Source organism: Talpa occidentalis, unplaced genomic scaffold, assembly GCF_014898055.3.
Source record: "Talpa occidentalis isolate TD23 unplaced genomic scaffold, MPIMG_talOcc4v2.1, whole genome shotgun sequence".
NCBI classification, from domain to species: Eukaryota; Metazoa; Chordata; class Mammalia; order Eulipotyphla; family Talpidae; genus Talpa; species Talpa occidentalis.
The window spans coordinates 52,568,064-52,593,733 of NW_026555331.1; the positions used below are offsets into that span (position 1 = coordinate 52,568,064).

Consider the following 25,670-nt stretch of genomic DNA (forward strand, 5'->3'; position numbering starts at 1 on the left):
AAGGACAAAAATGGCAATTACTTTGTATGGCTTGAGGATCAAAATCTACAGCCTATGTAAATCACTTAGCACAGTGCCCCCCACACAGTAAGTGTTCAATAAACAGTTATTGTCTGTTGCAAATGACCTCTTAGGTTAAAAATAAGGAAATGTGTTAAACAAATGTTGCTCATTTTCTCCCCGACTAATTATACCTGAGTTGGAAAGAAACCTGCTCTTCCAAAGCATAAAACTGATTCAAGTTACACTTTAAAGAAGGTTCATATCGAATTTTTGGTGCAAATCTCCTGGGTTCTTCTAACTTCGCTTTGTGATGTCGAGAAAAGTGGACTTTCCAATAAAAACTAAACTTCTGTGACTCACGTAGCGATGAGAATGCTTTAACCAAGATAGGTTCTAACACACTTAGTGCACTTTTGCTTTATCATGCATTTGCTGGGTGGCACCCACGGTCGCGGCCCCTCCGTCCCATCCTAAGACGCCGCTGCAACAGGAGAAGCCGCATCCTCGAAGGAGCCCAGGGAGGGACTTAATGGACCAGGGACACCTCCAGGGAGCAGCTGCAGGACGCGGAGTGCGGGAGGTAAGCCGAGGGGTGCAAACAGCTGGCAGAGAAACCCGGTCGGAGTTCGGGGCGGTGGGAGGGGGGGGTGGTTCTTCCCCGGCGAACCTGGCTCTCGGCTCTCTTCGTTCGGGGGCATCTTCCCGGCGGGCTGCAGCCCCCAGGTCCACTGCCTCCACGGTGCATCCCTCGCCGGTCCCATCCGCAGCTCTCTTTTTTGGCACTGCCCTTTGCCCTCTCATGGAGTCATCTGTTTACTCACCCTCACTTCCAGTCACCCATAGGTCGCCCTCCCTCTACCACAGCCACCCATTTTGTCCCCTCTTCTTCTCCCCCCCACTCTTCACCTCTCCCTGGGTAGCCTTCTCAGTGGACTCTGCCGGCGGAGATGCTGCGGACGCCGCGGCCTGGGTCTGCTCCCCGGAGAACCCTCCGTCCACCTCTGCCCCTTCTCCGGGGGCGCGGGAGGCAAGTTTCCGCCCCGGCTTTTCCCCAGTGACAGGACTTGGCGGCGGCCGCGGCCCGGCAGGCGGGGGGAGGGACGGCCGGGCCCGGAGCCCCCTCCCCTGTTCGCGAGCTCGCGCGGTCTGTGTCTCCGCAAGTGCGGAGACGCGGAGGAGGAGGAGGAGGAGGGAGTTGGGGGGAGGATCTCCATTGAAATAAACAACCAGGCAGCAGTTATTAACACGGGAACATGGCGGCCGCAGCCTCAGCCACAGCTTTGGCGGCGAAGGTCAGCGCCGACGGCAGCCGGCACCTGACGGCTTGACGGACCCGAGCCGGTAACCGCGCCTTCCCTGGGGGCCGGGAGGGCGGGCGGGAGGCGGGCGGCGGGCTGGGGGCGCCGCGTCCCCACCCCCGGGCGCGACTGCCCTCCTGCGCCGAGCCGGGCACCGCGGAGCGCCGCGGAGAGGCTGTTTTTGTGTGCGGGGACCGCCGCCGGAGTGCGCGGAGAGCCGGAGTTGCATCCCGGAGGCGCCGCGGGTCTGGGGAGTTGGGGCTTGGGGGGTGGGGAGGGCGGGAAGCGGCGGGGAGACGCGGAGTCCCTGGGAGAGAAAGGAGGCGCTCCAGCGCTGTGCGAGAGCTCGGGAGACGAGTCCCGGAGCGCGAGGCGGGCGGAGGCTGCAGCCCGCGGCGCCGGCGAGAGGTGAGCACCGAGGCGCGGCGGGGAGGCCCGGGGGCGCGGGCGCGGCCCCCGCCCGAGGAGCGAGGCGCCGCTGCTGAGCCGGGCGCGGGTTTGGCGAGCCCCGAGGCTCCTGCCCCCTCGGGGGGCGCGAGGCAGAGTCGGGAAGGTGAATCCCGGGAAGGTGCATTCTTTAATGGGAACGCGGAGCGGCTGCAGCGGAGGGTGGGAGCCGGGCGAGGGGCGGCAGGACTCGGGAAGTGCTTGGGGGGTGTGTGAAGGTGAAGCGCGGTGTCAGGGGCGGCCGGCGCGGGGAGGCGCAGGGAGGAGGGGGAGCCGCGGCCCGGCGGGCGGGCCGGGTCCTTGTCAGCGCCGGGGGCGGGGGTCGAGGGGCGCCGGGAGCCGCGGGCGGACGGGGAGGCGCTGCAGCGGGCGGGGCGCGCGGCGCGCGAGGGCCGAGCAGGCCGGGCCGCGGTGGGGGCGGGGAGCCGGGGGCCGGACCGCGGCGGCGCGGAGCCGGGCTCGCCCCTGACTTAACTTTCTGGGTGCGGGCATGTGTGCTGGAGGCGCGCTGGGGCCAGGGCTGGGGGCGGGAGGCGGTCCGGGAGGTTCCGGGTTGGCTCGCCAGCGCCCCCTTTTCTCTCCCCCTTCTCTCCGCCCCTGAAGGGACAGGCCCGCAGGGCCCCAGGCGGGAAGCTGGAGGGGCACTCCCGGCCGGCTCGCGGCGGTCACGCCCCGGGCGCGGGGACACGTCCCCCCCCCTCGGGTTCCGGGGGCTACTGGGGCTGGGGGTCGGGGTTGTCGCTGCCTGCCGGAGCTCCCCGCCCCCGCCCCTCCGGGGAGTCCCGGAGGCGCCTCTTCCGAGATCGGGGGTGGGTCGGTCCCTGGTTAGATTGGTCCCTCCCTCTTCCCCCTCCCCCTAGTGGTTTCCGGGGCCTGCGGGACCGAGGGGCGGGAATCGGGGACCCGAGCCCCTTGCACCATCCCGGAGCTGGACCGGGCCTGGCGCCTTCTGCGTCTGTCACTGGTAGGGGAAACTTTCCCAAACCCGGGACCCAGCCCGGACGCCCTCCGCGGCCACCTCGTCCTCTAATCCTACTCCCACTCCTCCTCCAACGCCTTCCCCTCCCACCGACCCGAATCTCGCTGCGTGTGACGGACGGGGCCGCGAGCCAATAGAAGGCGGGGTATTGACCTGCTGGGTATTGGTAAGCCAATCGTGGGGACCGGAGAAAGGAAAGGGGCGGGGCTTCCTCCGGACCAGTTAGAGCGGAGTTGCGCGCGGGGCGGGGGAGTCATGGAGACGCCGAGAGCGATCCGCTCGCCTCGCCTCCGTCCTAGGCGCCCGCGCCCGGGTCTGGGGGGGCGGTGTCACTTAGAGGGGCTTTCGCCCGGGGAGACCGCAGCGGTGCGCTAGGTACTGCTGTTCTTTGGTGCCGTGACAGACACCCTGTGTCTCCGGCTCGGCGAAGTCTAAACCCACTCGCGATGTGGCAGTAACTCTCCGAGGCCCGTTTCTAAAATGGCTTGAATCGTGATCGCGTTCTGGACCTCAGCGCTGCTTGACGAGCTGCTGGGGAGCTTAGAAGTTGTCTGTTCACCTCTTTCTGTTTCTGGCAGCCACCCCAGCTCGGGGTCATTGGAATTTGAAAGGGTCCTCTGAAATGAAGGCGTCGGGATAGCCTTACGTCACTTGATTATTCGAAGTGTAAAACATCATTGTTTGTCATGGCTACACTGGTTCCTTGTCTGATCAAAACGTCAGTTCTCAAAGTGCACTTTGAAAGTGGCATTTGGGGGGCGACCAGAAGAAGTTGTTGTGGTTTATGGTATGCGTTTTTGTGTCTCCCCCCCCACCCCCGGAGTAAATGAAGTTAAGAACGAAAACATCCCTGAAACATTAAGTGTTGGTATTTAAAGAGCAAGGCTGGTCAAAGACTACAGAGTCAAAGATGAATGCAGTTTGCCAGATTAGGCACTCACAAAATGTTTTTAAAAATAAATTGCTGTAGTTTTCTTCTTTAACACGTGAATTGCACAGTGCGTGGGTACTTTCCTGGTTTTTGCAGGTTAGGAAACATTTTTTGGTTGTTTCAGCTATTTGTTGCATTCATTTTAGTGACTTTCTCAACTCTTGACTTTTAAGAATTGGGAGGGTGGGTCTCTGGTTGTCTAGAAAGATCACAGGTTGCTCCGCAGGAATAGACGTCCTTAAAAAAAGACGGCAGCTGCTACAATGCCTGTGTGAGCTTCTGTTCTTTGTTGGTGAGGTTAGTGTACACTGACAGCAGCAAGGCTTCTTTTCCCAAGTGGAATTTGTAGAATCTTTGGGAGTTGAGTGAATAGTATCAAATAGAGAATAAATCCATATATTTTGTGATATGTAATCCATAATTTTAACTAATCTTGGGAGGGTTTTTTTTTCTTTTTTTTCCAAGTCATCATATGTACATGATATTTATATTATCTATACTGGTGTCTCAAGATTTTATAATTACTAAGAAATAATTGAGAGGCACTATAGTTTTAGGGAGCAGTATTTGCCAAACTGTAAATGTAGTCTATTTTAATGTAACAGTTGCAAATTGATGTGCATTTCCAATCCAGTATAATTGAGTGTTCATGTAGACAAAAATTATCTTTTTGCTGTAGCCATTGAAGTGTTATTTTAATGATAAAATAGAAAAAAACACAATGAAAAAACATTTGTTTAGCTGTCAGAAATAAGGGGTAGTATAAATTAAACAACATTCAAATTTGATGTTAAAAATACCCCATTAGTAGTTAATTTAGTTACTGATGGCTACTTTGACGTTTACTCTTTCTTTCTTTTGTATGTTTAAGAGCAGTACACTGTTTTACTTCATTCCTTACAATAGTCCTTGAAAATTTTCTCAGATTCTTGGTGGCAGAGAGTAGCAAGTCCCCTAATGTCTGGTTAGGGTGGGGGTAGGAGGGTGGGAGGAAACCTCTCTAGCATATGGAGGCATCTAGAAAAAGATGTGCATAGTCAGCTGTGATTCCATTGTGTGCTGAGACTGGATCTGAGCCTTCTTCCTCCTGGGAATTTCAATCTTAACAGGAGTTCTTTGACTTTTTGATGTCGGGATACTGAAACAGAGGATAGAAAAGAGCTCACCAGTAATCAATGAGATATTTTTTAGTTGCCTCAGATTTTAACCCCTCATTAGTTAAATGTAATTTACTTGACTTTCTCTCAGCATTAGAGGAACATTATACTGGGAATGTGAACTGTCAGGATCAGTGGGGACTAGGATGGCGATATGAGAGTGCGTAAAGGAGTAATGCTCCTTGGTTGGCTTTATTTAGAGTTATATTTTATTAAAGTTTCCCAAGCCTCAGAATCAAGGACCTGTGAGCAGTGTTTCTATCACAGACCCTATGTTTAAGGATCCAGTACCTTAGCTGTTTCAAATCACATCATCCTGAAATGTGACCCATAAGTTGACCACTTAGATTTCTTAGAAAAAACTGTTCTGTTGTATTGGCTTTAAAGGCAATTCTTTTCAGAAGTTCTTGGATGTTAGGTAGTAAAAAAGAAGTCTCTCTAAACAATTTTCCTAGAGGATTAATTTTCCAAAATGCACAGTGTGTCTTTATTTGATATTCTCACCATTTTTGTATCATGATTAAAATTACATTTACTGAAAAGCATAATTAAAGATTAGCTATTTTATGGTAAAACTGATAAATTTATAAAATTACTAGCTTTTTAATATTTTGTATTTATAGTTCTGTTTGGTAATTTTAAATTAAGAGGGTAGGAGGCATAAAATTAGTTACTGCTTTAAGGTATTGGTCTTATATTACAGCAAATCATAAAATCAACGCATATTAAGGTATGTCCCCCAAATGAAATAGACTGTATTTACAAACCAATAATGAAAGTCATTTAAGGGAAAAGAGAATAGAGCCCTCAGTTTTTTTGATAGTCTTTCATATCTCAAACTAATTTTACCTTGTTTTCGAAACAAAAGGAGACGTTCTTTCACTGTTTGTGTTTATTTCCTTTTTTGTTTTAAAAACTCATAGAGCTGTTTATGAATTACAGTCTAGAAATAATGTCATATTGTTCTTCAAAATATTAAAAGTAATGTCTGGAAAACTTATAAAATATAATTTTAGTGTCACAGATCCTCAATTCAGACAGTATAAAGAGAACACAAACTTTATGGATTCTAGATACCAATTTCTAAATAGAGGTGAGAATGTGACTTTCGTGCATATTTTAGCAGCTGATGTAATTTTTCTAGCTGTTGTAAAACTGAGTTAACACTCATTTATGCAAAGGAGTGGAATCTTAAAGGTAAATTTCTTACTTTTGAGTAACTCAGGGTACTTTCAGTTACTGTGAAGGTAACTGAAACTAAAAGACTAGAGTGATACTTGGGTAGATACAATGCTTTTGGCTTTTGGAATAAAGATTTTATGTGTGTACCCTATGCAATGTTCATCAGTGACCACATTTCTGGTTTCTAGTGCCTGAGATGACATAATGCCATTGTGGAGACCGATTCTAAGACAATTTTTAGTGGGTTCCCTGGTTGGAAATTTCTAGAGAAGAATTAAATAAGCAAGAAACCTATTGAGGTCTCTTATCTGTTTTTGAGGATTTGGGACATAGAATTTTAATTTTAAGCAAGAGCGAGAGGAGATCTGATTATATGTAGAGGTTATTAGCAAGTAAAGGTACTGAAAGGAAAAAAAATTACTTTGGGTATCAGTTGACGGATTCACGGAGAATTAAAGTTAGCCTATTAATTCCGGTAAAATTTGTTCCTTATAGGCAGCCTATTACGAACTGCTAAGAGTTTCTGATGTCCAATTTAAATCTCATTTTGGTCTTTTTAGATCTTGCCTTTGCATTCTTGCTTATTTAACCATTGTTTTATTTTTTGTTCAGTTACTCATTTGAGGAGTATTTGAGTACCCTGGTCTTTGCAGTTTGCTTTGACAGTATAACACTGTCAGTTACAAATCTGTGATTAAAGGGGGGACTATTGCATGGATGATGACTTTTTTGTTAGGGGTGGAAGTAGAAAGGGGGCAGTTTTGCCTTAACTTTCAGTTTGCTTTGATGCTACATATCTGTTCCTTTTTTTAATATGACATTTAAATTATATGTTAGAAAATTTTGCTTTGACTTGCATTTGTTCTGAAAATAGAATTACATTGTTGATTACAAAAAAGGTTGTTCAATGTCCCCTTGATTGATTAGCTCATGACCAAAGTTCCTTTAATGAAGGTATGGATATTTATAATTTGTTTTATTTCCTCTGAAATCTTGTTGTATTGTCAAGATGGCAATTTCTAGTTGGTCAAAGGTGACAGAACAGTTTGTCAGGGACCTCCTGTTTCTGTGGGTTGTCTGTGCATTGTTGCTGCTTTAAGGCTAACAATCTGGACCTTAACCTCTCTAGGTTTCTTGTGCAGCCTTTCATGGGCGTTCTGCTGTAGTTGTCTTATTTTCCTAGATATAATTCATTCTTGGTCTTGACTAAAATGTTTGTGTTATAAAGAGTAGCAGTGATAACAGGTAATAGCAGCTATCACTGAGTAACAACCTGATAATAGGCTTTTTGAGGTGTGCTTCATGCCTTCGTTCTTGCCACGACCATATAAAATAGAGGTTACTTGTGTTTTCCAGGAGGCTGAAGCTTAAAGGGAATCAACATTATCATTGTGTATCAGGGCAAAACTTTGGGATAAAAAGTTAGCTTTGACCACTGAGTGAGGGAAACAAATAGTAAACATCAGAGGGAAAGGTGAATCTGAGAATGTCTTCCTGTTAGGAATCTAATAAAGTATATGTTCGCAGATTTTTGTATGACTGTCAGTATAGTTGTTTAATCCTTAAAAAGGATGGATTTGAATAGCTGCAAATTATACAGGACATGTACTTCCCAAACTCTTGCTTCAAGGCAGGCTTTTATACCTGGATGGATGTTACTTTCCTAAGACCTTCAAATAGTCTTCAGCATTTTTAGTTATCTGCCCAGTGTTTAACAGTTCTTGAAATGGCAAAATTTGTTGTCTTTTAATTTTCCAAGATTAAGAAGTATAATAGATGGAATAAACAAAGAAAATTTATTCATTGCTTAGAAAAACCTGCTGCAGGATTAAGGTGCCCCTGTAACCCTTGAGATCCACGCTATTGTTAATATCCCTCTTTTACAGCTTAGGAAAAGGAGGCACAGAACTGTCAAATAACTTGCCAAAGGTCACACAGCCCGGATGCTGGGAGGAATTTGAACCCAGGCAAACATTGCCCCTTAGCTCCACCCACTTAACGTGTGTTCTTGTAAGCTGTGGATGGGTCTTATCCACTGCTTTGTTGAGATAACAAAAATCAGTAATCTGGGAAAGAGAAAGGGAGAGAAGTATATTTTGAAAAAGCATATTCAGGCTGCCTATTGTTTCTTGCGATAAAGAGCTCAGAAAATAAGCATAGGAATACTTGATTGTGGGGGATAGGCAGAAAATAGACTGAGAGCAGTATTGGGGTTATAGGTTTGAAAAGAGTGAAGCAGTGATCTAGATATTTTACTTATTAATTCTTTAAAATATATTTAATTCTAATATATTTATCTACTAGGTGGTGGTTGTGTGATGAATATTTTGTAGATTTTTTACAGTCCATGTAGCATGGATGCCTCGGTGTTGAGATTGTATAGTCCTCAAAGAAGGCTGATAATATATTCAGTCATCTGACTTCTGCTCTGCTATTTGTGGAATTCTGTCTGCTCAATTGTTTGTGGGGAGCGAGCAGAGCTTTCAGGTAACTCCTTCACCTATGCATGTGCGTAGATCAGCATATACTGCTGCTTTTAGTGTTCCAGCTGCTGGGGACTACAGACTTGTTTTCATAGGTGAAAATAGAATGCTTGATATTTTCTATTATTCATTTAGTGTATCCATATGAAATGTGATCTCACATCATCCAAGGTTTAACTTGCAGAATGAGTGAATTCTGGAAGTTTCTGTGGTTGCTGACTGATCTGTGCCCATTGAAATACCTATTTAAAGGAGGATTATCTTTTCTATCAGAATATCCCTGTTTATAAAATTAGCTCATGACTCAAAACATGGAATAACTTCTCTTGCCTTTGGCATTACAGTAGCATTTGTAAGAATATTTAATATTAATTTAGTTTAAAATTTCTAATTCTATTGTTAATATGCTGATAAAAAGCTTTCGGTTATTATAAAAATTGTCAAAATTAAAATAATTGAATTGCATATATGCTGATGAAAAGCTTTGTTACTGTAAAAATTGTCAAAATTAAAATAATTGATTTGCATATCTTAGAGGAACCTCTCTCTTTATTTGAGTCACTTCTAGGCCATCTCTATCATCAAACTCAATGGAAAATATAGATAATTACTGGCTAACAAAATTTTAAAAACACATTTTTAGTGTGCTTGTGTATATATATTTGAAAAATAGTTATTCATAAGTATAATGTTTTTAGGTAACCAAGTGGCTATTGGTGGAACATAGGGGATGAGTTCGTTCATATATATTTTTAGATTCCTAAGTAAGGAAAATGGAAATTCCTTACCAAAGTTCTGAAAATCAGGAATGTATAAAATTCTACAAATTTAGTAATTTTCTAAAATTAAAAAGCTAGTTATGGTAGTTATGGAGACTGGCAGTGTGGGCTTACAGATGTTTGCCTGCCACCTTGTGCCTGTAGCCTGTTGAGGACTTGGTGTTGGGTATGCTGTGCATTGAGATGAAGCCCCAGTGTGGCTGAGGACTTAGAATTGAGGATAAATGATAAACAATGGCACAATTTCAGGCTGCTTCCAAGTGGGTATAAATCTTTGTAGGCTTTCTCCTTTGCCTATTTTTATCCTCCTTCTTCCCTGGCATTCTTAACTCAAGTTGAAAATGGAAGATGGGTGGTAGTGAAGAGAACACAATGAAGATTATGGGGGAAGTCTGTTACTGTCATTAAGTATTTCATGTATGATCATGATCTACAGTTTCCCTTTTTACCACACAGATTTGCTCTGCTAACAGCACTTAGTGAAGAAGCTAGCTATTTGTTAAGGAAGCCATTAGGTTGAAAACAGATCACTTAACACAGGCACAGTGCAGTAATTGGCTGATTTGTTGTTGGAAGTTAGTCGGTTGCTGGACAACATTGTGGCCCAGCAGACAGGGGAGGGTGGGCTGAGCCCTCCCCTAGCTTTTTTGTTTATTTCTCCCCTGTTTAAAGATACTGTTTCAGACTCTCTGACAGTAGATATCTTGAAAGTGTGCATTAGATTCAAGTCCAAAAGATGTAAGTTGGAAATCTTAAGATGATTTGCAATTGGTAAAAAATCCTAAAGTCTTAGGAATGCTTGCCTCTTTGTTTCTAGCAGTGTATTGTATATTCAGTTTCTGTATTTCTATTTTGAGATTTTATATATAGTGTTGTTGCTGTTTTAAGTAATGTCAATATCACGATTCCTTAAGGTTTTTCTGTAAAATGTGTAAAATAAAAAATATTTATTCTACTGAAAAATGTTACTGTATTCAAGCATCAGTAGAATCTTTTCTAAACAAATTGTATCACTAATGGAACCTAGCGAAGGAAATAGTAGTTACATTAAGATCTTTTACATATGTTGTAATACCTTTCATTTTAAGCAAGAGGTATATACAGTTAAGAATGCTACTAATGAAAGACTTTAAGCTGGTAGATATGATACAATGAAATCACATGAAAAAAGAGTGGACTTCTTGCTTGTGAATGATGATAATCTTTTTGTTGCTTGTGATGCAAGATTCAAAAATGAGTGATGTTGAGAAGTGCAAGAAGATTTTTGTTCAGAGGTATGTCCAGTGTTATACTGTGGAATAAGGAGGCTTGTTCAAGACTGGCCCAAATTTCCAAGGGTCTGTTTAGATGAAAGACAGGTCAAGCCGCTGAATTCTTTTAAACTGGTGCCCACAAGAATAAATGTATTGCTGGGGGAGAGGAGACACTGATGGAGTTTTTGGAGAATCCCAAGAAGTACATCCTTGGAACAAAGGTGGCCTTCCCTTTCTATAAGAAGTCAGAAAGGGCAGTCGCTAGCTTATCTCAAACAGCTACTGATGAGTAATAATTGACAGTGCCTTATTTATTACAAAACAGAAATGTCTTATGACTTTTTTGTGTGCCATATTAAAATTGATCTTATGGGTTCAGGGTTGAATGGGTTCACATGTTGAATGGTTGAAGGAGTATTTTTGTTGGACTGCCCTCATTTAAATAAGTTTGGCTTCTGATTAAATGGATATGATCATATTTTTAATTTTGATAGTAATTCTGGTATAGAAAGTATAATCACTGTTTCTCCACCCCCCCAAAGATATGATTGGACTCATTGGTAATGTTCAGTTTTTCATAGAGATGGTGAGAATGCCATGTCAAAAATCTGTAGGAGAATCATTTTATATTTAGATTTATATAACTAGTTATATTAATATATCAAAATGCTGAGGAAATTCCTTCACTATTTCATGGAACGGAGCAAGACTCCTGTGTTTAAAGTTGTGTTCATTAGCCTGGTAAAGGCAAAGAGTAAAGATAAACTGGCAGTGCCCACTTTATCCTTTTGGTTTTAACTATGCATGCCAATTTAATTAATATTTCCTGTTCGGAAATAGCCCCTTTTACTTAATGAAGGGCATTTTAGTGTGATTTATGTATAATATCAAAGAAAGAATATTTAACGCTGTTCACCTCTTATACATGCTCTATAAGGTCAAATGATTTTAAAAGTCAGCATGACAAGATACTGGAGCAAACTTTGCATATGGATTCTTTATGAAGTTAGACTAAGACATATAATTCAAGATTGTCTTTTCAGTGACTATACAAAAACACATACACCTATGGAAATACCATGTATGTGTGATTGGTAGTGGTGCTTTTGCCAACTCATTGAGTAGAAGAGATATACCATAGCCAAGTTTGTAAATTACGTGATCATAAAGTTTAAGATAAATAAAACAAAATCACAGATTGAAAAGAAAAAAAGAAAATGACATGAATAATACCACTGTAGACTGAATATATTGGCAGTGACAATTGAAAGTATCAAATCAGCAAAATCCCTGGACATTGAAGATATTAGAAGACAAAACTGGTGGTTGTCTCTCTCTGGTTAAAGGACACTCACATAGCAACAGTAGTCTCATAATCATCGATGGCCTCATTGTATTGTAAATACATTTTGAGAAATAGTATTCCAGAGAGAGACTGCCAGTAAAAGCAGGGGACCAGAGTTTTGGCCCTGGGAAAGTGAAAGCTTGGGCAGCAAGGAACTGCTCAGGCCCATGTACCCTGGCTCTGTGTGCACCCTCTGTAGTGAGCTAGGACTCCCACACAGGTCTTGACTTGCTCACTAGGAAAGGCTCTCAGCTGCTCCCCACTTCTCATTGTCACCAGAGGCAGACACTGACCCTCTGGAAAGGAGGAAATGGGAAAGGAGAGAAGATGACCCTCTGGGTGAGTCTCCAGGGGATGGAGGTCCCAGATGCTCACTTGCACAGTTACTGCATTTGGTTCTCCTATATAAAATCTGATCTGCATTCTTAATTCTAGAAGAGCATGGCAGTGCTGATGGCCTGCTACCTGAGCCCCGAGACCTTTCCACCCCCATGCTCTTTATTACCAAATAAACATTTGGGAGATTTTTAGGTTGAGAAGTGAGAGTACTGTTCCACTCAACAGCAAGTAAAGATCAGGTAAGGTAGGAGAAAGCCTGCAGGCTTGTCATCTTCAGAGGCTGAGCTTGCCTTCATTTGGTTTGGCCCTCGGAGGAGAGAGGAGGAGCCAGTGACTTCTCACTGAGAGAAAAAAAGAGTTTTCCAGGCATTCAGGCCCTTTTCCATTTCCTTCTTCAGAAATCTCCCAGTGAGGTTCAAGTGTCTCTAGCCGCCTCATCCCACCTCACTTTTTCATAGATGTTTCCTCTCCCTGAGAAAGGTATGGAGTATGTAAGGGAGGCTGGAGGGAGAAGGAAAGGCATTCAGAAAGAAACTGGAGGTGGCCTAAAGCCACCTAGATTCTCTTGAATCTAGGCTAAAAGGGTTAGGACCATGCAGCTAGAAAATACCGTCACAAAAGAGTAGACTTGACCAAAATCTATAAATTAATGAAGGTATACATAGAATACATCAGCATAGCAGGTATGTGCCCTTACAGTGTGAAAGATTTTAAGTATGCTCTAGTACCTTTATCAAACTGAGTAGTCAACTTATAGTATTTGTTGTTTTAAGTGGATTTAGGCTGCTTATACAGATTTCTAAGCTTTTGATAAATACATAGAGGATTATCTCATTACATATTAGTAAAACATTAAGAGTTTTGATATACATTCTTTGCAGTTTAATATCAAGGAGAAAAACAATTAATTAAAACTGACTAATCCAGTATTTAAATTTGTCTGTTGGTCCTGTAAATATGCCTAAAATGGTTGTATGCATTGGTTTATACATTGGTTACAATAGGAAATTGTAACAGTTTGCTATAATTGAGTGAAATAGTAAAGATGGCGTGTGCGTGGGGGGGGGGATTTTCCCCTTCCCAAATAATACTCAGAATAACTTAAAGGCTTTCATTTTTAAACTATTTTGGGCTGATTTAACAATTTCTTTGTGTAGACTGATTTCCCCAAAATTACCCTTTTGAAATAACAACTATCTACTTAGTACACAACATTCCCAAATTCTACATAGGTCTGTCGCAAGTCCATTTTTGCCTATTAATACTGGTTACATGAGCCTTTGTATGTGTCAATCTGCCCTTCCTGGCCTCTGTGAACACGTGTTGACCATAAATAAATGCTGTTTGATATACCTAAAAAATAAGCACCTCTTTTCCTTCTTTGCGCCACCCAAGATTCCCGGTATCACCAGCGGCTGCTGCCTCTTCCAGTATTGCCAGTATTGTAAGAACAAGTCATATCCAAAGTCTTGCTTCTTCCAAAGGGTCCCTAATGTCAAGATTCCCATCTTTGACCTGGGGCTGAAGGCAAAGTGGATGAATTCCCACTGTGACCACCTGCTGTCAGATGAATATGAGCAGCTCACTTCTCAAGCCCTGGTGGCTACTACCAAGTACTTACATGGTGAAGAGCTGTGGCAATGGTGACTTTCACATCTGGTTGTGGCTCCATCCCTCCATGTCATCCACATCAACGAGATGTCTTGTACTGGCTTGACAGACTCCAGACAGGTGTGTAGGGTGCCTTTTGTCCCCACATTGGGCCAAGTCTTCATGTCCATTTGTACCAAACTGCAGAGCAAGGAGCATGTCATTGAAGCACTAGGTGGGGCCAGGTTCAAGTTCCCTGGCCACCAGAAAAGCTGTATTTCCAAGAAGTGGAACTTCACCAAGTTTAATGCAAATGAATTTGAAAATAGGGTAGCTGAAAAGTGATTCATCCCAGAGGGCTGTCGTGGTCAAAGTACATTTTGAACCTGGTCTCCTGGACAGATGAGCTCTGTGTACACTTGTGAGAGCAAAAGAACTGCCCTCTGGTTAGTCAAGCAAATAAAAACCTCATTTTTATCCCCAAAATAAATAAATTATGCAATTCTTGATGTAAAACTCAGTTTATTTGGGTCTTTATGTTACTGATCTCAATTAATAGCAACATATACAATCAAAACAAAAAGCTGGAAGTTCAACATTATTCAAAAGTTATTATTAAATTGCTTATTAGACTGATTACATATATTACAAAAAAATTAAAAACATAGAAAGGACATCCACTTACTTTCAAATTAGAAGCAATAAAGACTTGAATTTTTTAGTGTTTGTTTTATTTTTTTTTTTTCGGTAAAACCGAACATTATTCACATCCAGACTTATTACATTTTCTTTCCCCTGCAGAATATTTTGACACTGTGTTGAGAAAAGGGCTTAATAATCTCAGTTTATAGTAGAAAGAGGAGAAAGAAAGGTAAAGAAAACCTTGGGGGTAATTTAGCAGTTTTAGAAAGGAAATAAAACCAAATACAAAGTATATCAGGGTTTGCACTTAAATACTTCAATTGAAGAAGTGATAAAAAAGAGATTGAAAGCATCACTTAAAGGCTTGATGCCTGAATAGAAAATGAAATCCTACAGCTATCTAAGGAGCAAAACCCTTATATTTCACACATCATTATATACTTGTGACAATTCCTGTAAAAATATTCTCAACCTTCTCAAACTTGTACTTAACAATAATTTTATTTTGTGGGATCTTTGTATTTGTAGAATAAGTCAGAAGGCTATCTGTCATCTGTTCATATCTGTCACCAACCAATTATATATTAAGTATTATAAAGTCAACAGTTTGGGTGACAGAAGGCTAGTGCTTTGTGATATGCCATGACATAGGACTTTCTTCTTTCTAGCACCCTTATTGCTTCAATGTGTTTAAATGGGTGGCTAAATAACAAGTAGTTCAGTGCTGTATATGATTTTTCTTTCTGTGTGTGTGCGTGCATGTGTGCATGTGTGTGTGTGTGTGTGTGTCTCTCTCTCTCTCTCTCTCTCTCTCTCTCTCTCTATTGCATGGGCATTTAAAAGTTGGTTACAGATGATACTTTGTCCATAAAGCACATTGCATTCAAATAAAGACATCTTGTATAACAACATGCAGTGTCATTGTTACATGAGAAAACTAGTATCAAAGATCAACCTTTTTTTTTTTTTTTTTTTTCAGTTTTCCTATTTGTTCCCAAAGTGTTACAGCTTTGGTTTGGTTTCCAAACCAGGATCTAACTGAAGTCACTTATGGCATTTATTTCTGTAGTCTTTTTAAACAGGAAAACAGTTCCCCTAGTTTTTCTTTCTTTTTCTTTTTTTTTTTTTTTTAGTTTTTAAGATAATGACTTTTTAATGTTTTTTCTTTCAATTAAAAATTTAATTGTGGAAATTAAATACAAAATTTACAAGCCAAACAATTTTTAAATATACAGTTCAGGCGTCTCCCTGGTGGCCTAGGGGTTAAGTCTCAGTGCTATCACCTCTGGGGCCTGAGTTCGATCCCCGGCCAGGGAGCAATTCCACATGGTACAGCTGATCTCTCCTGTCTTGCCAACTCTGCTCCCCTTAGCAGTGTATTTCAGTAATCTGCCTGTTCTTCTCCCCACTCTATTTCTGGTGAATCCTCTTACATACTTTTCCTCTCCCCCACCTGGCCTATGCCTCAGTTCTTCTACAAAATAAAAAACATTTAAAAAAAAATGTACATTTCAGTACTGTGAAATGCATTTACATTGTTTTGCAACAATCTTTTCTATCTTCAAAAGTTAAATTGTTAAGTATATGAATAAACTTGATCAGCACTGAAGAAAGGCATACTCTCTAAGCACTTGTTGTTTGTGGTAGTGGCAATTTAGGACATTTTCTTGGCGTTCTCCTTCTAAAGTCTCTTTAGATTAGGACCTAGACATATACAAATGCATCACATGGACATACACTTCATGCTATGAGGGATGCAGATACAGAGGTAATAACTGCCTGTGAGAATGTTTGCTGTCAAACCCCAGGTAAGTTTTTCATCCTAGGAAGTGGTAGATTTCTGTTTTAGGCACAAGAAGGCCTAAAGCGTTTGTGATTGAGACATTTTATAGCCCACTTAGCTAAATACAAAGCTTTTATTCAGACACTTCTTGTGACATAAAAACAAAAATTTCCTAGGTGGTCTTAGAGTGTGGCAGTTTGACTGTTCCATAGCTTTGAATTGGAAGGTTCCCATTTCTTTCTTTGCTTTTCTTTGCAAAAAGAAAATTTGTTCTCCCTTTTGATTTCTCCTATCCTCCAACGATTTCCAGCTTCTTTAGTTTCTGATCTCATCTTCTCTTCCTATGTTAGAATGGAACTCTTTCCTTAGGACTCACAGTGGATATTTGGGGTTCATTCTTACTTTCAGAAACAGAGTTATAAAGGTAAAAATCTTTTTAACAGGTGTGTATTGTGCACCAGTGAGGTGCCTGGTTAGTCTTATCTAATGTAGCAGAGTAGTAATTAGATTCTTACTGTGGATCTGGAAACCTTAGTGTAAGAGTATAGGTGGGAAAAACATTAGAACTCGAGGAAAATAAGAAATAACAAGAATCTGAATAGCTCTAGAAAAACTCAATACTTGAAACTTTTAGCTTTCAGAAAAAACAAAACAACCAAAAACAAGTTATCCTTTCTTACTTGAACTGTAATACTCCTGGAGGTGAAACTTTCGTTAGACTCTGCTGTGACTCAAGCACTGCATCTTAGTGGAAGTAGAGATGGACATATTCCCACAACAAAAATGAACAAAAAATGCTACTGAAGAGCAATATGAATATTACCTTGAATTAATATTTAAACTGGGAAGTCGTATGCTTAGGAGAAATTAAGAGACATCAAGAATGAGAAGTAGCACTGTATAGGCCTTTTCAACAAATCTGAGCAATCTAAAGGTGACTGCAATTGAAGTAAGGTACTCAGAAAACCCATTTTCTGATTTTTGTTTTTTGCAAAACTTTATTGAAATATTTTATAAATATATTAAGTGATATTCTCCTTTTTTGTCATTTTACATATATTGAGCTGCTTTTTAAGAAAATGTTAGCATATTGGAAAGGGTTGGACAAAAAGTATTTTACTTGCATTTCTAATGGCTTTGTGCTACACCCCAAACAGATACGGTAGTAGCCTTGGTCAGAAAAATGTATCACTGTTTTGAAATGTAATCAAAATAGGGACATTATGGATAGGTATATGCATTGAGCAATGAAAATAATGTAAAGAAAATGATTAATGTAACATTCTATAAAACTCAGAAAATGAGATCTCTAATTTTTCTGGCTCTGGTTTTTGTTCTTTGGAGCACCCTAAATTTTAAAATGAATCATTTAGGAGAAAATACTTAAAACTTACTTTATTGGTTTACAATACTTGATATTTTGGAGAATAGGTTCACACCTCTACAAATGTATATTTTACCACACAACCACCAATAATCCTCGTCTGTAGTTCACGGGGACCCTGCTCCTCTTTATTCCCCATCCTCACTCTCCCTCCTGGTAACCTCAGTTCTGTAGTCAGACTTCAAGGGTTTGTTTTAGTTTGGTTTTGTCTGTTCCTTTGCTTTATTTCTTTATATTCCACATGAGTGGAATCATCTGGTATTTGTCTTTCTCCTTCTGACATTTTGCTTTGCATAATCCCCTAGAAGAAAATACTTTTTTTGGGGGAGGGGGTAGGCCAAGGGAAGTAGAGCCTTATTGGACTATGGTAGAAGATCTACAGGTGCTTTGGTGGTGGGAGACCTGTGGTGACCACACTTCACAGGGAGAAATCCTGTACTGTCAAAATTAACAAGGATATAAAGGAGTGATACTTCATTAAATAGTAAGGATGATGATAATAAAGAAAAGACTTTTAAGATGTATACTTTCTCCCTATTTTCTAAACTGTTTCAAGTGTGCTAAAAATTAGCTGAGGTTCATGAGATCATTTAAGATATGAATTTGACCCTTTCTTTAATAAGTAACTGTAAATTATAGACTCCTTCACACTAAGGAGCCCTAGGCCTATTGAACTTGTCTTTTTCTGTCTCTGTTCACTGGCTGTTACTTTTGTTATATCAATATGTTTTTAAAACAAAAGAAAAAATAACAATAGTCCCTTTTTTCCTTTCTTATTTTCTGTACTTTATCCAGGTTTGTTTGTTTATTCAGCAAAAATTTATTGAGTGCTTCCTATGTGCCAGACATTGGGGATGCAGAGATTAAAAAAGAAACGTCCTCTGTGCTCAAAGAGCTCACAAGGAAGGAAAGAGACAATATGGACAAGTAACTACAATACAATATATGCATTAGAATAGAAAATTGTATTAGAGGACTAGACATATCTTATGAGAGCATAAGCATTTTTTGAAGTAAGCAAATGCTTCATAACTGCTGTAGTGTTTGATTTGAACCTCAAAGGCTTACTGAGATTCCATCAGAGAAGAGAAAGGATATCCTAAAGAAAAACAGTGTGCATTGGGTGAAGATAGAACAAATTATGTTACATTCCTGTTTCCTTATTTTGCTTGCACTTTTAATGAAATCTGCATGAGAATTTGAGAGACAAGCTGGTGATTTTTAAAGCTCAGAATTTGGGATATTTATGTTGGATGTTCAGAAATAAACCTTTTATTCCATACTCCTTTTCATTTCTTGCTTGTGTTCTGCACTGTGGAGTTCTGTTTACTGTTGCTGCCTAGTACACCCTACCCAATTTGGTGGCATCATGTTCACAAATGTCGTGTGTAAGGATTAGAAGAGGCAACATGGCTTTTTCCCATAACAGTTTGGGGTCCTTGGGCATCCCTTGGTTTTGCCCAGTATTGTTAACATATTCCAATAGGACATTTCACAAGTTTCTAGCAGATTTTCTAAGAAAGATGTTTACAGCCCTTATGTCTTTCATTGACATCATCTAATAGGAATGACTAGGAAGAAAAAAACTAACAAAATGGAGCTACCATACAATCCAGCAATTCCACTTCTAGGGATCTACCCAAAAGACACAAAAACATTGATTAAAAAAAATACCTGTATCCCTGTGTTTATTGCAGCACTATTTATAATAGGTAAAACCCAGAAACAACCCAAATGCCCAGAAATAGATGACTGGATCAAGAAGATGTGGTACATACACGCAATGGAATACTATTCAGCAATCAAAAAAGGTAAACTCATGCCATTCGCAGCAACATGGATGGAGCTAGAAGGAATTATGCTCAGTGAAATAAGTCAGAAGGAAAAAGAAAAATATCAAATGGTTTCACTTACAGGAGGAATGTAGGGGAACCAAATAAGACATCAGGGGAAAAAATAATAACAATACAAAACACAACAAAACAAAAACAGACAATTATAAACCAGAGACATCCTGTAGGGGAGGAGGAGGGAGAGGGATCAGAGGAAGGGAGGAAGGGGCACAGGGGATGTGGTGATGGTGCACGGGTGCACTGGTGAAGGAAATTCTACGGGGACTACACCGGGGTGGTGGAGGGGAACATTCTTTAAAACTGAACAATGATATAAAAAATATTAAAAAAAAAAAAAGCATGGGATAGTTAAAAAAACAAAAAACTAACAATAAAATCTTAGAAGTTTTTACTTTTTTATCCTTAGGATGAAAATGCCTTTGTCAAAGACAAGTTGTGGCTCATGGCACATAAAATGAGAAATATTTTAATGTGGAAGAGTGAACAAACTAAGACTGGATAGTCTGATCTTGTCATCTCCACACTCTCCTTAACCTTATACTTCTTCTCAAGAGAGTGGATTTCCTAGTAGGAAGGAGAGTTCTGCTCCCCTACCTTTGCTCAGAATCTAGACCAGAGGACCTTCAAGTATGGTCCCACCATATCTATCAGTTATTTAAACAGTCTTCTTTTATTTTTTATTTTTTTTTTTTTTATAGAGGCATGTTTTTTTTATTTATTTATTTATTATATTTGTTTGTTTTTTTTTTGTTTATACATGCACTGGGTACAGTCAGAAGCGCGGGAGGGTGAGAGAATTCACCAGAGCCAGAGCGGGGAGCAGAGCAGGCAGAAGGACCGAAGCACACTGCTGAGGGGAGCAGCGGGTGGCAGGAGAGGTCTGCGCACCATGTGGGATCCTCCTCCGGGGCCGGGGAGCAGCCGGGGATCGAACCGGCGCCACGGAGGCTGTGGGCAGCTTCGCAACCCAGCGCTCAACCGCTGCGCCACCGGGGAGGCCCCAAACAGTCTTCTTTTAAAAAGCAGAGACCAACACATACTTTCCTAAATTTCAGTAAGACCTTAGAATTTACACTTTGATAAGGTAGGTAATTTAACACTCTTAAGATTTAAAATAGACTTAGCGTAAAAACTTTATCTTACATGCACCTAGCACATGAAAAGCAGCATCGTTTTAGTACTAGTTTATTTAATAAAATGCTCTACAGTCATTAGCACTATGAAGCTATAGTGGCCAGGGAGCTAATCCACATGGTACAGCAAACCTCTCCTGCCTTACCTGCTCCCCTCAGCAGTGTATTTCAGTCAGTCTGCCTGTTCTGCTCCCCACTCTGTCTCTGGTGAATCTTCTCACACACCCCCTCCCCTGCACTTCTGGCCTCCACCCCAGCTCTTGTATGCATAAAATAAATAAAATAAATCTTTACAAAAAAAAAAATGCTCTACAGAAGCATCATCATTCTGGTGCTTTCGGAGGGGATTGTGTTAATTATTACTCATATCTTAGGCCTGACTTTCAGGCCTAACTTCCTAGAAGTGTTTTTAGCAAAACAAACACCATAAAAATATGTGTCATAATTTCTTCAAGAGTTTTACACAGTAAATACATGAACAAGAAAGAGAAATGATAGAAAAAGGCCACATTTTTCTATGTTAAGAAAAAATAATTCTTGAATTTAAAAGAGAAAAAATAAAAGTTAACTAATGTCTTGATCACTTAAGTTTGACCTTGTGCTCCAGTTTCCTTAAATGTTTACCGTAACCGTTACTTTGAATATCTGTCAGTGATCAGTATTTATTTGACCCATAATTGGCATTTTGCTTTTAGGGATTGCAGTTTATCTTGGATTTTTTTTTTTTAATGTAAGTTGAGGATGATATAAAGAATTATTTAGGAAGTTAATTCTGAAGACTAGAACCACCTATATATCCAAGATTATTTGTGGTCAGGTTTTTTTTTTATTTGTTTAAAAGATTTATTTTTTATACAAGAGGTGGAGTACAAGCCGGCGGTGTGGGAGGGTGAGAGGATTCACCAGAGACAGAGTGGGGAACAGAACAGGCAGACTGACGAAATACACTGCTGAGGGGAGCAGTGAGCGAGACAGGAGAGGTCTGCTGCGCCTTGTGGGCTTCTCACCGGCCCCCTGGGATCGAACCTGTTGCAGACAGCTTCACAGTGTGGAACCACCTGGTCAGGTTTTTTAAATAACCTTCTTTTACAATTAATGTATGTTCCAGAAATGCAAAAGGTCCTGCAACACTCGAGATCATAGTCTATAAGGATACATTATGAACTGTTTGTGTTTGTTTAGAATAAATTTGCACTCCTCTGATTACAGAATGATCATATAATCACATAACATTTTAGCACCTGTGAGGTCCAATTTGCCTACCTTGGGGTTCTCAACTGATGAAGATAGATGGAAAAATTATTTGATGTGTCATTTGGTCTACAAAAAATTATTGCCCTTGTTTACATCCATGTGGTTCGTGGTAGTTGAAGTGGGAGATGATATTGCTGTTTTACACAGAAGATTGACAAGAGTGATTTATATTGAAATTGAAATAGAGTTACAACTCTTTATATTTAGAAAAATTAGAACAATTTGGAGCAATATTTTAAAAAACTAGTCAGAGTTGGTAGATCATATTATTCTATTGAAAGTAATCAGAAAAATAAAATACATAATATTCACATTTCATTAATCCTGGGGGACTGAATCCTTGTTTGACATACCTGTATTTTGGTTTTAAGAGTGGACAGTGGCGGGCCTCCCCTGGTGTCACAGCAGTTGAGTGCTGGGCTGTGAAACTGCCCTCAACCTCTGCAGCACCGTTTCGATCCCCGGCCACCGGCGAGGGTCCTCCATGGCGTGAGGGTCCCCCATGGCCGCCCACTGCTCCCCTCAGCGGTGTATTTCATCAGTCTTTCTGTTCTGTTCCCCGCTCTGGCTTGGTGAATTCTCTCACCCTCCCCCGCTTCTGACTGTACCCAGTGCGCGTATAAATAAATAAATAAATCTTAAAAAAAAAGTTAAAAAAGTGGACAGTGGCATTTTCTACAAAGAGATTATGCTTAGATTTCTTAGAGAACTGTCCAATGATATTTAAATGTTAGAATCATTTGATTGATTTGATTAAAATTTAAAATAAAACCTCTTTGGAGACAATTACTGCCTAAAACTTGAATGTTATTTTTGAGTAGTTCAGATAGTAATTTTCTAAGGAAAAAATGAAATTCATCCTAAGAATGCACCCAAACCAGGTATTTGTTTTTTTGGGAGCTAGAATATAATTCGCTGGGTAGATAATACAAAACCACTTTAAGCACCAAGGAAAGCAAGAGTGTTCTCCAGTTGTCTTCATTGTACAATTTAATTAAATTTTATCATGAATAGTAGTTCTCTTTTCCATAGGAATAAGTTGACACTGAATTTTTCAAGATCTGGTTGGTTCCATATATGAATTCACATTCATAAATCATAATAAATATCTATATTCAGTTGTGTTTGCTATACAGATACACAATGGTGTACATCCATTTACCCATAGACGATGAAAACTTTTTTTCTTTTTAATGGAACACTTTATATAGCTAAATTCCATAATGGGGAATTTCCAGAGCCACGGGGAGAGATGATGGATACTAGATAAGGGAACCAGTGAAGAAAATTCAGATGTTATGGTCATGAAGCGCAAAGCAATAAATGCCTTCTTTTATTAGAAGAATATGAACAGAGCATTTGTGAATAGCATAAAGGAAATTTCTAGGATGACTGAAGTCTACTGGTACATACAATATGTAATCTTTTAAAAATGTTAGGTTTAAAGGAGTCCAGTTTAAATATGATGTATAATTCTCAGTAACACTATTATACTTTAGACCTATACTCTTCATTTCTAGTAAACCTTCTGATCATCTATCTTAACCTTTAATGAGAAATTACAGGTCAGGGGACTCAAAACACAAGGAGAATTCCAGGTGTGGCTCCTTGTTGGTAAGAATTTTTTCTTTTAGGTCTTATTATTGCACATTCACAAGAAACAACAGCCTCATAGTCCTTCCCCTCATCTTCCACAGCCTGGTGGCTTGAAGGACTTTTCTGAAAGTGCACACCTGTGTGTATTCATATCTGAAAGAATTGTGTTGTGCTCTGGGGATGCTGTATCTAGTGTTCACCTTTTTTCAGATAGATGCCATTGAATTTGATGATGATTTTCTTGATCTTTCTGCCATTTTCCTTAATTTTTTAATACTTGCTTTTAATCTTGAAGTAGGAATATTTATTAGTAAGTCAAATGAGCTATTCAGTCAGAGATATGGAAACTATAGAACACCATCTGTGTAGTTTGTGCTGTGCCATATCAACTCATATTTGAGCTTTTAGCAGGAAAAATTATATAAATTTGCAAAGCATTATTAACACAGTTGATCCTACGGGAAACCAAGGTAAGGCAGTGATCTTGGGAAATGTTTGGTTTAAAGAATATTGGGAAATACTGCTTTTCCTTATTATGTAGTAATCCTTCAGGGCCATGTGTTACCATTTAATAATTTGCTAATGGGAACATACCAGTTTGCTATCTTGATATACTGAAACGGAAATGAATCCATGCTTTGACTCAGATCTGGCTCATTTTACAAATAAACTAATTTTCATTTAGAATAGATATGTTCTCACTTCTCTCCCTGGTTCATCTTTTGGAATTCTTGAGCAGCAGTCTCTAATAGCTGCATTTTATATTTTCCATATTGTTAGTAGGACTGGAGCAACAAATGTTCAGGCTTTACTAATATGAAATATTACTAGTGTTTCTTGGTCTTCCTCGACTTCATCACAATGGGGCTAGGACTGCTTTGTCTCTTCCCTGTCAAAGCAAAACAAAATATTTAAAATTTTTTTCCAGTTTCATTAGAATGTAATTGACACACAATGTTTTGTTAGTTTAAGGTGCAAAGCATGACTTGATAGATGTCATTGTGAAATGATTACCACATTATGTGTATTTAACATTCATCATTTCACAGTTACAAATTTTTGTTCTTGTATGAGAACGTTTAAGATTTACTCTCAGCAACTTTCAAGTTACATTATATTATAGTTGGAAGCTTGTACCTTTTGACCACCTTCATCCCTCCTACCCACTCAGCAACCACCAATCTCTCCTTTGTTTCTATGAGTTCAGTACTGTTTAGATTCCACATGTGTGATCCTACAGTACTTATCTTCCCTGTTTGAGCTTATTTTACTTAGCATGATGCCCTTACCATCCATCCATGTCTTTTTTTTTTTTGTGACTGAATATTATTCCATACATTTTTTTCAATCCATTCTCTCACCCATGGGCACTTAGGTTGTTTTTATGTCTTTACAGTAGTAAATAATACTGCAATGAACATAGGGGTCCAGATACCTCTTCGAGATAGTGTCTTTGCTTTCTTTGGATTTATATCCAGAAGTGGGGTTGCTAGATTATAAGGAAGTTCTATTTTTAATTTTTTTGAGGAAACTTCATACTGTTATCCATAGAGGTGAGGCAATATCCGTTTACATTCCTACCAACAAACACTGTATGAATGTTCTCTTGTCTCCAAATCCTACGTTACCGTTTTCTTTCTGATGTCAGTCATTCTAACAGGTGTGAGGTGTTATCTTGTGGTTTTGATTTGCATTTTTATGATTATTACTGATGTTTTCCTGATTATTACTTTTTTTTTAAAAAAAAGATTTATTTATTTATTTATTTATTTATTTATTTATTTATTTATTTATTTATTTATTTATGCAAGCACTGGGTACAGTCAGAAGCGCGGGAGGGTGAGAGAATTCACTAGAGCCAGAGCGGGGAGCAGAGCAGGCTGAAGGACCAAAGTACACTGCTGAGGGGAGCAGCGGGCGGCAGGAGAGGTCTGCGCGCCATGTGGGACCCTCCTCCGGTAGCCGGGGAGCAGCCGGGGATCGAACCGGTCCCGCAGAGGCCGCGGGCAGCTTCGCAACCCAGTACTCAACCGCTGCGCCACCGGGAGGTCCTGATTATTACTTTTTATGTGCCCATTTGTACTTACATGTCTTTGGGAAAAGTCTGTTCAGCTCTTCTGTCCACTTTTTAATCCAGTGCTTGTATTTTTGTTGCGGAGTTATATGCATACTTTATGTACTTTGTATCAGATAAGCAAATATTTTCCCCCATTCTGTGGGCTGTAAGTTGCCTTTCCTT

The 25,670-nt window shown here is 40.4% G+C and overlaps 1 protein-coding gene and 1 pseudogene across 8 annotated transcripts in view; both read left to right on the forward strand.

Moving 5' to 3' along the window:
- The first annotated feature begins 513 nt into the window (after window positions 1–513).
- Window positions 514–25,670, forward strand: part of NCOA2 (nuclear receptor coactivator 2) — a 265,641-nt gene continuing 240,484 nt past the window's right edge. For 3 of the 8 annotated variants that reach the window (XM_037505522.2, XM_037505514.2, XM_037505497.2), the window contains exon 1: window positions 1,206–1,344. The gene's annotated coding sequence lies outside the window, so the exon portion shown is untranslated. The other 5 variants (XM_054692193.1, XM_037505504.1, XM_054692195.1 and 2 more) reach the window with 5 other exon arrangements.
- On the forward strand, window positions 3,488–14,170 carry LOC119240813 (60S ribosomal protein L10-like; annotated as a pseudogene).